General features: G+C 34.8%; 1 protein-coding gene across 13 annotated transcripts in view; it reads left to right on the top strand.

The window, feature by feature from the left end:
- Positions 1-12,832, top strand: part of pcdh15a (protocadherin-related 15a) — a 159,518-nt gene that overhangs the window by 9,651 nt on the left and 137,035 nt on the right. The window lies entirely within an intron of this gene.

Genomic DNA, 12,832 nt, shown 5'->3' with positions numbered 1-12,832 from the left:
AAATGATTTCCATTCACACAGCCACGCAGACGGAGATGGAAGGAGAGAAAAGCTGTGAGGCAGAGAGAAGCAGAGACAGACAGAGAGAGAGAGAGAGAGAACAGCTGGATAGAGACCAAGATGGACAGACGCACTGGAAGTAAGGTAGCATCTTGGGACAGAGGGAAAGATTTTAAGGAATACTTGAGCCAAAAATGAAACTTCTGTCTTCATTTACTCAAGCTTATGTTGTTACAGACCCTTATGACTTTATTTCTTCCTGGGAACACAAAGGAGGATTGTACTGGTTGCTCTTTTCCATTCCATTAGTGCCCGTGGGGACTGAAGCTTTCAAGCTTCAAAAAGGATGAAAATGCACCATAGGAGTATCATAAAAGTGGTCCATAATAAGCAAATTTGTGGTATAATGAATGCATGCAACTTTTATTTTTAACCATTTTTCCATGAAACAGCATTGCGATTCTACAGAGCCCAGAACATATGGACATATGGAAGAACAAATAGATTGTGGCCATTAATTAATTAAAAGAGTCTCTTTTATATATCAGAATGTTCGCTGTTTCTGTAGGTTAGCTTTTTTTCTAGAGGTAATTGTTTTGCATCAAAAAATTCAAACATACAATGAAACATTTTAATAAAACATAAAAAAAATCTCATTTTCAGCTTCTTTTTAGTGTCTGTAATAAACAGGTAATTTCAAGGAACATTACATCTTTCAGAAACTCAAGAGAGGTAAAAGCAGAAGTCTTCTGGAGACATGACAGCTTTAGGTAATCTATAGAGGTGTTAAACTTGAGAATTAGAGTCTGATTTGTGACTGAATCAGACTATTTTTGATTTTGTTAAAAGATCTTTCTCAAAAGGATGATTCATCTGTTCATGATTCATCATAAAGTACATCTATTTGAGTATTAAACTGGTGCTCAAGAAATCTTTCTCTCAGAATTAGCTCTCTCTTTTCTCCCATGTGCCATGGAGAGCTAACATATTCAAATAAATATTCACTTAAGGTTTGTTTTGTTTCATATAAAAATCTATAGTTTTAAATTTTGTATTTACATTCAAGCATTTAGAGATAATTTTATTCAAAGCAACTTATTGTAAATTCCATTATTGATTTGCTGGGAACTGAACCAACAACCTCAACGTAGATACACAAAAATTATATATATATATATATATATATATATATATATATATATATATATATATATATATATATATAATATAATTTTTTTTCTAAACAAAATTCAATAACCTTAACATATATATATATATATATATATATATATATATATATATATATATTAAGGTTATTGAATTTTGTTTAAAATTATTATTAAGAAAAAACTACAACGATTTTCTCTTCAGTATAGTGCCATGCTCTACCATCTGAGCTACGAGAAGGCAGAAGGCAGCTGTGGTTTCAGTCTTGGAATGTAGCACAAGTCATATGGACCACTATCATGGTGCTTTTATGATGCTTTTATAGCCTTTCTGAAGCTTGAAAGCCTTTGTGTTTCTCTGAAGACAAGACTGTCCTATGGGTTTGTAACAGCATGAGGGTGATTAAACACTGTCAGAATTTTTTGGGTGAGCTATTCCATTAAAAGAAGCTGATCAGGACTGTGGAGGGTACTGCAGGTATTGTACAGTGAGTTGGCTGCAGTGCCAACTGTATGACTATAACTCCAATGATATTCTCCTCTCTTCCGTGTACATGGTCTCTGATGTGTGAAGGCCAGGCTGGATTTGTCTTGCATGCATCTTTACCTCAGTCAGCCTCTCTCAGCTGTCTGATTCATCTCTAATCAGCTTCTGCCCACTGGGAGTCCCCCTGGGATGACAGCAGCAGGGGAGACCGCGAAAGCCAGAGGTTTAGAACTCAGACAGAAAGGGAGCAGTCGAAGAGGTCGTGAATCCAGGCTTTGGGGCATAAAAGAGTGCTAATGTGTCTGGTTGAGTTGCTATAGTTTGCAGAGGCAGACAGGGGTTCAAAGAGCTATTTAGACGAGAGCCGAAGAGTTTGGAGGAAGAAGATGAGTGTATAATGAAGTAGACACTAGTGCTACTGCAGAGAATGGTTTAGAGCAGACGTGAGGTCTGAGGAGGTGAAGGCACGATTCAGACCGCTGATGTTTGGGCAGATGGGATCATCTCAGGTACAGATGCTGTTTGGAGAGCTTCAGTAGAGCAGTATGCAAAATATCAGATGGCCCGTGAATGCCTCTTTATACACGCAACATATTAAACTGCAGAAATTAGCTCAGATATTGTTTCCGAATGGTAATTAATAACAAAAGGAGAGAGTGTGTCACTCTTTTCATTATAAATTATATTCGCTGCATTGAAAGTTGCATTGAACAATTTGTGACCCTCTTTGTGAAATCCAGGCTAAAGTCTCGGGCTAAAATCTAATTATGAGATAACAAGCATCAAAACTTCAACATTAATTTCAATATGATTTTAATCTTTGACCTGGTCTTACTTAATCAATATTAAATATATGAATGTTACATTTTCACAGAATGTCCTTTAGCTTATGAAAAATGAAAATAGTAAGTCACAAAAAAAAGACTTTAGCTGGGTTTTCACAGCCAGGGTCACATTTATATGAATTTATATGATTAAATCTCTTTTTTTTATTTAATGATAGCAAATAATTGGTGTGTCTTATCGTGTTATTTTAACATATTTGTATTTTTGAATTGAAAACACATGCATTAGGACTTATATATGAAACATGAGCAGAAAGAAAAACTTAAATTGTATGTAAAACAGCTGAGAATAGAATAGAATATGAATTTACATACATATTTGCAAGTCCATTTTTTAAATGTTTAGGAATCACGGAATATGAAAAATATGTTAATGCATAATGCACGTTATGTATGAATATCTAGGAGAATAATGAGATCCGCATTTAGTACAGATCTAGTTTACTAATAAACCTATTTTCAGCATTCAGTGGACAGTCATGCCTTGTGGAAGAGATCATCCATTTAGTTTGAATGCTGGTGTGCTGGTTCCTCTATAAGAAGAAAAATTTATAAAGTCAATGTTTTCTCACCCTCATGTCATTCCTATATGAATTTTCCTTCTTTTTGAAAAATGTCTCTTTTTTTCCAGCGTAGTTTGTACAGTACACATTTGAAATGACATAAGGGTGAGTAAATGATGATAGAATTTTTTACTTTGTGGCTGATTTATCTCTTTAAGTATAGCCTTACCAACAAGACAGAACCTTATATAGATTCACTATAGCACTCACCAACATAACCAGGTAAAAAATACAAGCTGCGCTTTTTTTGCAGGGTGCACATTTAGCTACTTCTGTGCATATATTTCCCCCTTTTATATGGCAAACTGAATGATTTATAGAGTTTTCGCCAAAGCCAAATGCACTGGGCAAAGGTGCATTTTCATGTCTGACTAAGTGAAGCCTTACGACCGAACTTTCCCCTCAAATGTACAGCAGGTAGCCTTGTGTGAAGTGAAAAGCATCAAATGACGTCCTCGGAAATAATGGCTTCAATATATTCATTCTCAGGTTCTTGGAAAGACTTGACATTGCTGCCACAATGGTGAGTGCTCGGTTTAAAAAAAAAGTGTTTTGTGTGTGAGTGAGAGGGCGAATGCCTCATCTTTTCACTCTAGGGATGATGTTTTTAGAAGCCTTTCAGAAGAGATGTTCTTGCACAAGCCATTAGTCCATCTAAAGGGTCAAACATTCAAACTCTCTCCGATGTGCCAGTTGCAATCACTGTTTTTCTAATGAGACAAGATGCACCACGGTGACTTTTTTTCACCATGGCAGCTCATGCATTTGAGAGGTTTTCTCTACAGTGCCAGATATTCTTACTCTAGTAGAGCATCAGTTCAGTTCTGTGGCGAAACGCCATGGTTGTAGATAAGCAAATTTCAAGCTTTCTGTCAGCTGTCTCCATACTGCCAGCTTTCTGCTTCTTGTAGTAGAAGAAAGTTGCTTGGTGACGCCTACATCAATACTATAGCAACCAATATATCTGATTTGATCACTTTCAAATAATGACAGTCAGTGCAGATAAAAGTCTGTCAGTCAGGATTGAAGCAGCCTGAACAGAAAAGAACATTCTTTATTTGTTGAAAGGATAGTTCAAATCAAATATGAATAATCTGTCATTATTTACTCACCCTCATGTCATTCCCAACCTGTATGATGTTATTTTTTTTTTCCTTTGGAACAAACAAAATAAATTTTTAAAGAATCTTCACATATTCCACCACTCTAAAAGTATCATAACACGTATACAGTATATATGACTTGTGCACTGTATCTGCTGAAGCTTTGTGATGAATAGACTTGCATAATCTCCACGACAGCTCTTTGTCATATACGGTGCACGTTTGATGTCATAGCGTTTGATTATAAGACCCCGAGTACCAATGTTGTCAACAATTTGTTCATTTGAGTGTAGTTTTAAGTGTTTATTGAGTTTGCTGTGGTGTTTTTCAGTTCAGTTGACACCTAGGTCATATCAGCTTAAACTGGTTTCTAAAATATGGTACCTGAATGTGTGAACAATTATTGGCTGCTTGATTAAAAAAAAAAAAGATGTTGTATAATCAATGAATATTCACAGTGTATTATTTTTTTTACGCTTACTGTATGAACTTTTTTATATATATACATAAACTGCACACATGGCCAAACTTTGCAGAAAGCTCCAATTTTGCAACCAATGCCTGACTTGCTTTAGTAAATCGGAGCTAAATGTTTTTATCTTCTTAATTATTTGTATAGTTCAGTTTATAACGCTAGCAGTGTACTGCATTATTCCATTGTTGTGCAATATCATTCATGTGTTGAAGAGTAGAAAAAAAATTAATTGCTATTTTAACATTAAAGTAAAAACTCCACTACATAGAAATGTCATACAACCCTTAAAATGCATCCATTGCATCTTTCATTGATCCCCAGCTTGATTGTTGTCCATCTTTTTAGAGTCTGAATGAGGTTCTGCTCTGGTTTGACCTCGGCTTTGTTCATACTTGCTTTGAATGTGTTTTTAAACTACTATGTTATCCCCAGTTCACAAACCACAGCCACTCTGTCAGTTACTTTAATATGGTTTCATCTGCTATGACCTTGACTCATATTGCAGCTATACTGTATGTATATATATATATATATATATATATATATATATATATATATATATATATATATATATTTTTTTTTTTTTTCCTGGTTTGTTTGATGTTGTGGCCTGGAGTGCAGATTGTTGGAAGGAGTTTTCTCATGTCAATTTTGATAGATCCCCCACTGCATGTAGACCACACAGAACATTTATTTTGCTCTCAGTGTGTTTAGGCAGTAGTGTAGATTTCGTAATAAATCATGGCAATGTTGTTGGCATAAAACCAGAATGTTACAATACCACCTTTCTTTGGCAGATCATAAAAGAAGATATTTTGAAAAATATTGGTAACCAAACAGTTTCGTGACCACTGACTTTTTACACACTCATCTCCATAAATAGGTCTGATTAATATTGCTACATCTGCAATCTCTTTGTGTTCTGCCTTGTTTGTGTGACACACACTTGTACGCAGTAGAAAATTCCAACGTACAGTAACACATCTATGTGCTTGATTGCCATCACAGGTGCTTTGGAACTTGTCTGGGTCACTGACATGGGTTAATCACTGGAGTCATTTGTGTTTGGACCCCTGACGTCCTCTGATTACATCTCATGCTGGGTAATGAATTGCACTGCTGTCTTTGGCAGCGTTTACTCATTTTGGTTCACTTCAGCACTCTAGCCAAATAAAAATTAAATAGAAGATGAGCGAGAGGGTTAAAGGAATAGTTCACCCAAAAATGAAAATTAGCCGAAAAGATAATCCTCAGGCCATCCGACATGTAGATGTTTCTTCGATTTGGAAAAACTGTGCATTACATCATTTGCTCACCAATGGATTCTCTGTAGTGAATGGGCGAATAGGAACAGCTGCTAAAAGTAATCCACAATTAACCCACAGTGACTCCAATCCAGCAGTTAAAATCTTGTGAAGCAAAAAGCTGTGTGTTTATAAGAAACATGTTCATAATTTAGATGTTTTGGATGCCAATCCATTGTTTTCAGCCAAAATACAAATCCGTAATCAATAATAACGTATCCTCCAGTGAAAAAGTCCATCTCTTGTTATGTTCTTGCATCAAAATCCACCCACATATTTGTTTAGAACCATTTTGACTGTATTTGCTTGTAAACAGTGCTCGATTTGTGTTTACCTTTTCAACAGAGAAAACAATATTATGGATAGAGGACTAGAAGCAACAGTTTCTAAGAAGTTAAAAACACATGATGGATTTATTACAAACACCCAATTTTTGGATTTACTGTAGTTGTGTAGATGACTTGTTGATTATTGTGATGTTTTTATCAGCTGTTTGAACTGACTCTGACGGCACCCATTCACTGCAAAAGATCCACTGGTGAGCAAGTGATGTAATTTCTCAAAATCTGTTCTGATGGAGAAGCAAACTCATCTGTAGGTGATTACATTTTCAGATCATTTAAATTTTTTTACTCTCATTCTGACGGCACCTGGTTACTACATAGGGTCCATCGATGAGCGAGTGATGTAAGTCAAAATCTCTTCCGCAAATTTTCATTTTTGATTGAACTATTCCTTTACAAGTATAAAAACAACAACAACAACAAAACAAATTATTTATTAATGCTTATGTTGTTTCAAACCTGTATGCTACTATCTTTGTACTGTAAAACTGTCAAATTGTTATTTGGAACATGAGGGTGAGTAAATAATTGCATCACTGAGATTTTATTAGCCAAATTACTGCGTTAAGACATGAGGCAAAAGCGCAGCATTATATTTTACCTTTACTGGGAGGGTTCGGTAACGTCTTATCTGTGTTTGGTGTCTATGACAAGTGATTCACTGGAAAGGCGGCCTGTCAGCGATCAGTAATCCATCATGTGATCATCCTTCGGGTGGCTTCTAAAAGCATGCTGGGCGAACGAGTGGCTTGTCAGTGAAGTTTAGTCTTTTTAAATTATTTAGAAATGCAAAACAGTGTCCTAGTATGACATAGCATCAAAGTGTCTTTGATGAGGGGTTTAGCTTGACAGAGCATTTTATGAATAAAAGACTGTCGGACATTGACTGTAATAGGTTTTAGCACGAGATGTCAGCAATTTCCATTGATTTCTTATTTGCCTGTGACAGTGGAAAAAGCAGGCTGCTATTAGGCAGGTGTGCTTTGCTGATATTATAGTCCACAGTAATGGCAATGGCCTTCTTACCCCTGATTGCTTTGCTGAAACGTAGTGATGCCAATCACTTTGATCCATTACCCTTCACCACACGCAAAAAGGGTGAGGCAGCCCTTGAGTAAAGAAAGAAACACTCTCATACTTCAAACACAATTCATTAGATTAATAGCCAGCAATGGAAAAAACTCTTTTTCTTAAAATTCCTAAACATTACCGCCCATAAGAAAGAAAAATCACAAATAAGATATTTTTAACACTTCAGATCTTGTTTTTTTTCCAGAGATTATTGGACGGCAATTTCTGCTCAAAAATCATGAGACCTCCATATTTCCTTAGTTTATTGTTTCGTATTCTTAATGTATGCCAGTTTAATTTAATTTAATTTAATTTAATTTATTTTTTAATTTTAAATTTTAAATTATTTTTATTTAATTTTTAATTTTAATTTTTTTTTTTATTTGAGAGAGAACTCTACTGAACATTAGGCAGTGTCATCACTCTAGCTTATTTGTAATTGAAGAAATTCTTTGCCCTCATCTGCCCTGCTGAGAATTTCACAGACATAACTCATGAGTATAAGCATATGTTCAAATTATGCAAATGCCTTAAATCCCAATAGAAAATTTGCTCTTTCTGTTTGGGGTCAACGAATGCTAATTAATTCACCACGATGTCATTCTGACATCAGTTGTGTGTTTTGATAGCAATACAGATCAGAGGAAAATCCAGATCTACGAGAGCGGGTGTTTGAGGGATAACAGTCTGGATGTAAAACGTTTGCTGTCGGGTTGGTGTTTAGGAACTTCATGTCTGCTGGGTAATTTTGACAGCAGGAGGCAGCTTGTTCAGAGGTCTTTGGATCCTTCCGGAAATCCAGCAGCTTTGTACTTTGATATCAAATGTTACTGTGAAAGATGCATAGACCCTTGATAATAAAACCCTGCCCAGCCATCTGTGCTCTTCTTAAGAAACACTGGCTGAGAATTTGAAGTGTTGTAGGAATAATAGAACATTACAGGCGGCACAATAATGATGCATTTAAGCGCTGATCAAACTTGCGCTGCTCGCTGTTACTCCAGCAGCAGGAAGGGCTGCAGGTTTCAATCTGCTCTCAAGATGACATGAGATTATTCAGTCCCTGTGTTGTTTTAAATATGCAGCTAAACAGAACAAATGCAGGCATGAGGGCTGAGTGTAGTGTAGACCAGCTGGTTAATAGAAAACACACCCACTTCATGAATGAAATGTGAACGATCCCCGTCTGCTAAAGAGTGCTTCACTGGCTTTGTTCAGAATGGAATACTGGAGTACTGCTTGCTGCATACCTCACTGTATACACTGAATTTGAACTACTATTGACTATTCTTTCAAATAGTATGCAAATCACTGCATGCTGCTTATGAAATCTATCTATCTATCAAGAATAGGTTTATATATGCACATACACACTCTATCTCTATTTTATAGTGTAGCAGAGAACAGCATTTTCTCTTATAGCAGTGATCCTTGTTTGATTTATTGAGCACCTTCAGCCTTGAAAACTGAAGTGTTGTCGATCTAATTCGGCATTTATGCTGTCATCTCCTTCATCTTTTTTTCCTTTTTTTTGCCTACAGATTTCTGGCACAGATTGGATAATTTTGGCATGCAAGTAAGCAAAAACACTTATGAGATCCAATTTTTTGGCATCCAATTTGGATTACTTTCAAATGTGGTTCTAAATCTGATATGCATTTCATATCTTATCATCTGATGTTCATTTAAACAGTCATCCGTCTGTCCACTTAATTTGGGGTTTCTAGCATGAAGTGATTATTAATAAATGTATTTATTTCAATGTTTATTTGAAAAATAGCAATTACCATCATTTAATTAATCCAGAAGTGTTAAAATGTTGTCCAAAAAATGAAATTGTATTATTTTTTATGTCAAACATACTGAAATTGAGGGTCAGAATATACATTAAATGTATGTGTATGTGTGTTTCTCAGTTGGTTTCTTTGGGTTGTAGTGCATGTCATGCAATAACAGTTCTGTAATGAAACAGTTTCACACTGAAGCTGTCCATAATTCTCACAGATGAAGGGAATACATATAGAGGAAAGTTTGTGATATATAGACAGATTCCAGCATGTCTTAAGGATCCTGATAGCAGCCAGGGAAAGTGGCGTCTGTTGCCATGACTGTTAATGAGGCTTAGAAAGGACTCTGAGCTTCAGACTGTGTGTATTACACTTTGATTAAAGGACAGAGGTAGTGGAGGAAAAATGCATGTTGAGAGCAAATAATGAATAATTTTTCATAGAAGAGAAAGGCTAGAGATGTCCTCCCTGACTGAACTACCTACATCTGAGAGTGTGCTTTCATATTTGCAAAAGCTGTGTATCTAGATAGTTGTATGTAGTTTATTCTTAAAATTGTATGTACTGTTTCATCTTGTATCTGCAATGCTATGAGCAATGCATATTCATTTTAATGGCCATATAAAGTTGCAGTATTCACAATAGATGTGCAAGCAGCACTGCATTGTTCAGCATAGCAGAAGCTACATTTGCAAGTTGGGTTTTGGCAGCGAGTCTGTTTTTTTGCTTGATCTCAAATACTCAAAGAGCACTAAGACCAATTTGTCAACACAACCTTTTGCAATATTGGCTTTTTTAAAGCAACATAAGATAAAGGATTGACCTACTCATCTATTGTTTGAAAAATACATCTTTCAGACTTCATGTAGTTCCACTCTCAGTTGACAAAAACACGTTTGATTAAGTAACAATGACTGATTTAAATCAGTCAGTGTAAAGCCTGGCATTTGAAAGAATATAGTATATACTGTATATGTGTGTGTGTGTGTGTGCGTGCATTTTTTTGTGGGGGAAGAACATACAGTATAATGCACATTAATAATAAAGCACAATGCAATAATGATTAAAGTATGGACAAATACATGTTCTTCATCTTTTCTGATGCATATTGCAATATGATTTTTCTTAAAAAAAAACAAAAAAAACAACAACAAACAGACAAAAAATACATAACCAAGTAAATATAAGATGGTTTTATCTAAGTAAAATATTATACTATAATAACTATGAACTATATATAAACTGTAATAACAAGCTATGTTCACATTAAATAGACTTCATATTATGTAGTCTTAAGTTAGACTTCATGACCAGATATTGTTCGCAATTATTTATATAAATAACATTTTTTACTAAAAAGAATGAAAGAAAGAAAGAAAGAAAGAAAAAGAAAGATTAAACACAGAAAGTTGTTTATGCTTTCTGGCTTGGAAAAAAAAAAAAGACAACATTTTTGAGAGTTGTAACTGCTGTGCAACCAACCAGAATGCCCTAGCAACCATATACATACATAAACCATGGAAGCTGGCCCTATGTGAGGTCCCCCGGGAAAGCAGCTGTTTCACTGGCACTGGCCAGCACCACTTAAGTTTTGCTCAGAAACCTCCTATATACTGTATGCAGTCTTTTTTAGAACCGCAATGCAAAACTATAGTGTCATGGTCAGTAAGCAACATTCGTAGCTGTAAAATTCTCTCAGTCCTCATCACTGGCAGAAAGTAAATTTTGGACCTTGCTTACGCTCCTCAAACCTCCATATCAAAGCAGAGAACCGTAAAAGACAGCGTTAGCAAGTTCCTATGTTTCTCTAGCCCTCCTTGTTGTGTATCACAATTGTTGAGCGCTCTGCGGAAATGTTAAAGTGGGAACTATCATTTTCACCCATCAGGCTCCAGAGACTTGCATGCGCTCTTTTGGGAATAGAGAATCTGACAGTGGCGGTGACGTGGTCTGATGTTGTATTTAGATGACTGTGTTGACGCATATCAGCGTATGGTTTTAAAGGCATTTCAGTGGCTCATACGGCTGCCGCAGGCACATCGTAGAGATTGTGAGTATGAATACAGGTGACAGATCAAATGGAGACACTTGTTTTTAAGTTTATCTCTACATCAACCTCTGCATGTAGGCAGCAACCGTCGAGACAGCCAGCCTTACGATGGGACACAAACACACATACGCATAAATGAATGCTGTAATCCCTTGTGTATATTTGTACAAAGTCAAGTAATATCTGTCCTTGCGCATCAAAAACCTACAAAGCAAAGTAGATTAAATCCGTATTTCTGAGAATGGCTTTATAATGACAATTGTTTTGCGGTACACACACCAACTGAGAAAATATCAGCTAGATAGTTTTTGTCAGAATGCCTATTAATTATTTTTTTTGTTTTGTTTAGTTTTTTTTATTTTTATAAAACTTTTTGACCTGTGAAATAATAAAACATATAAAGTCTTCTGAAAATCAGCAAAAAATAAATGTGGATAGTTCAGCTTATTTTGGCTGATACCTTTGTATCCGTTTTTTATTGAATAATTTATATTTATGAAATTACATTTTTATAGTTAATTTTTTCATTTAAAAATGTGTAATGTGAAAAAAAAATTAAGAATTAAATTTGTAAGCAATGTAAACAAGGGTTAAATAATCCTAAAATTTCATAATTAATGTGTGAAAATGTTTTTACACAAATGATGATAGTCCCTTAATTCTGACATATATATATATATATATATATATATATATATATATATATATATATATATATATATATATATATATATTTCATTTATTTATTTTTGATACATTCATAAAATGCTGGTTGTACTTGAAAGTATTATCCAAGTTGTAAGTACACAAATTAAGTGCAAAGTGTTTTAAATATTTTTTATTTAATTAAAGCCAAACTGTCCTAAAACTTTGTTTAAACATGCATTCCTTAGTGGATTTCCTGATTTCTATCTTTTTATATGATCTTTTTTTGTTGTTATATAACTTTAGCAATTGTTAATTCAGTGTGCGCTCATCGGTTACTGTGCCTGAAACTTTGACCCAATATCCACATGCCTGCTTCACTGACAGACTTGTCTGGTTTTGACTGTATCTGTACTGAAGTTTGAGCTTCCATGAGAAATTTATTGACTGTGCAGAAGAATGTCTGTTTGTTAGGCATGGAACATCCACTTGTGTCAAGGATGAAGTCTTAGATGAAGTGTTTGACCAATATGCCTGATCTTATTATGCAGAAAGCAAGAGGGATGTTATTATGGTATATCGTTATATAAATATGATACAGTTGTTCTGTAAAAATCCCATTAGTATGGATGCAGCATTACACACAGTTTTGTGTTGATTTTTAAATTAAATATTTTTTTTATTCTGCAAAATTAACAGTGATATATAGTTTTTTTTTAACTATAATATAGCTTATGAAAGGTTATTCATATTTTGGTTTTGGGAGTTTCCAACAAAGATTGACATCAGGTCAAAATGCACTTTAATTTTCTTATAATATGCATTTAGGTTTACCTTATTGGCTCAACAACTACCAAACAATTTGTTTAACGAATTATTCCAAATTATTCAATTTCATTTAAATCAGTGTCTGTGAGCTTTTAAAGTTTTTACATTTTTAAAGCGGCACCTAGTGGCAAGTAATGCGTTTGCATTTTCTTTCAGACCAATGC

Source organism: Puntigrus tetrazona, chromosome 13 (genome assembly GCF_018831695.1).
Source record: "Puntigrus tetrazona isolate hp1 chromosome 13, ASM1883169v1, whole genome shotgun sequence".
NCBI classification, from domain to species: domain Eukaryota; kingdom Metazoa; phylum Chordata; class Actinopteri; order Cypriniformes; family Cyprinidae; genus Puntigrus; species Puntigrus tetrazona.
Note: the sequence above shows the minus strand (reverse complement) of the source record. Positions and strands in the feature narration are given on the sequence as shown.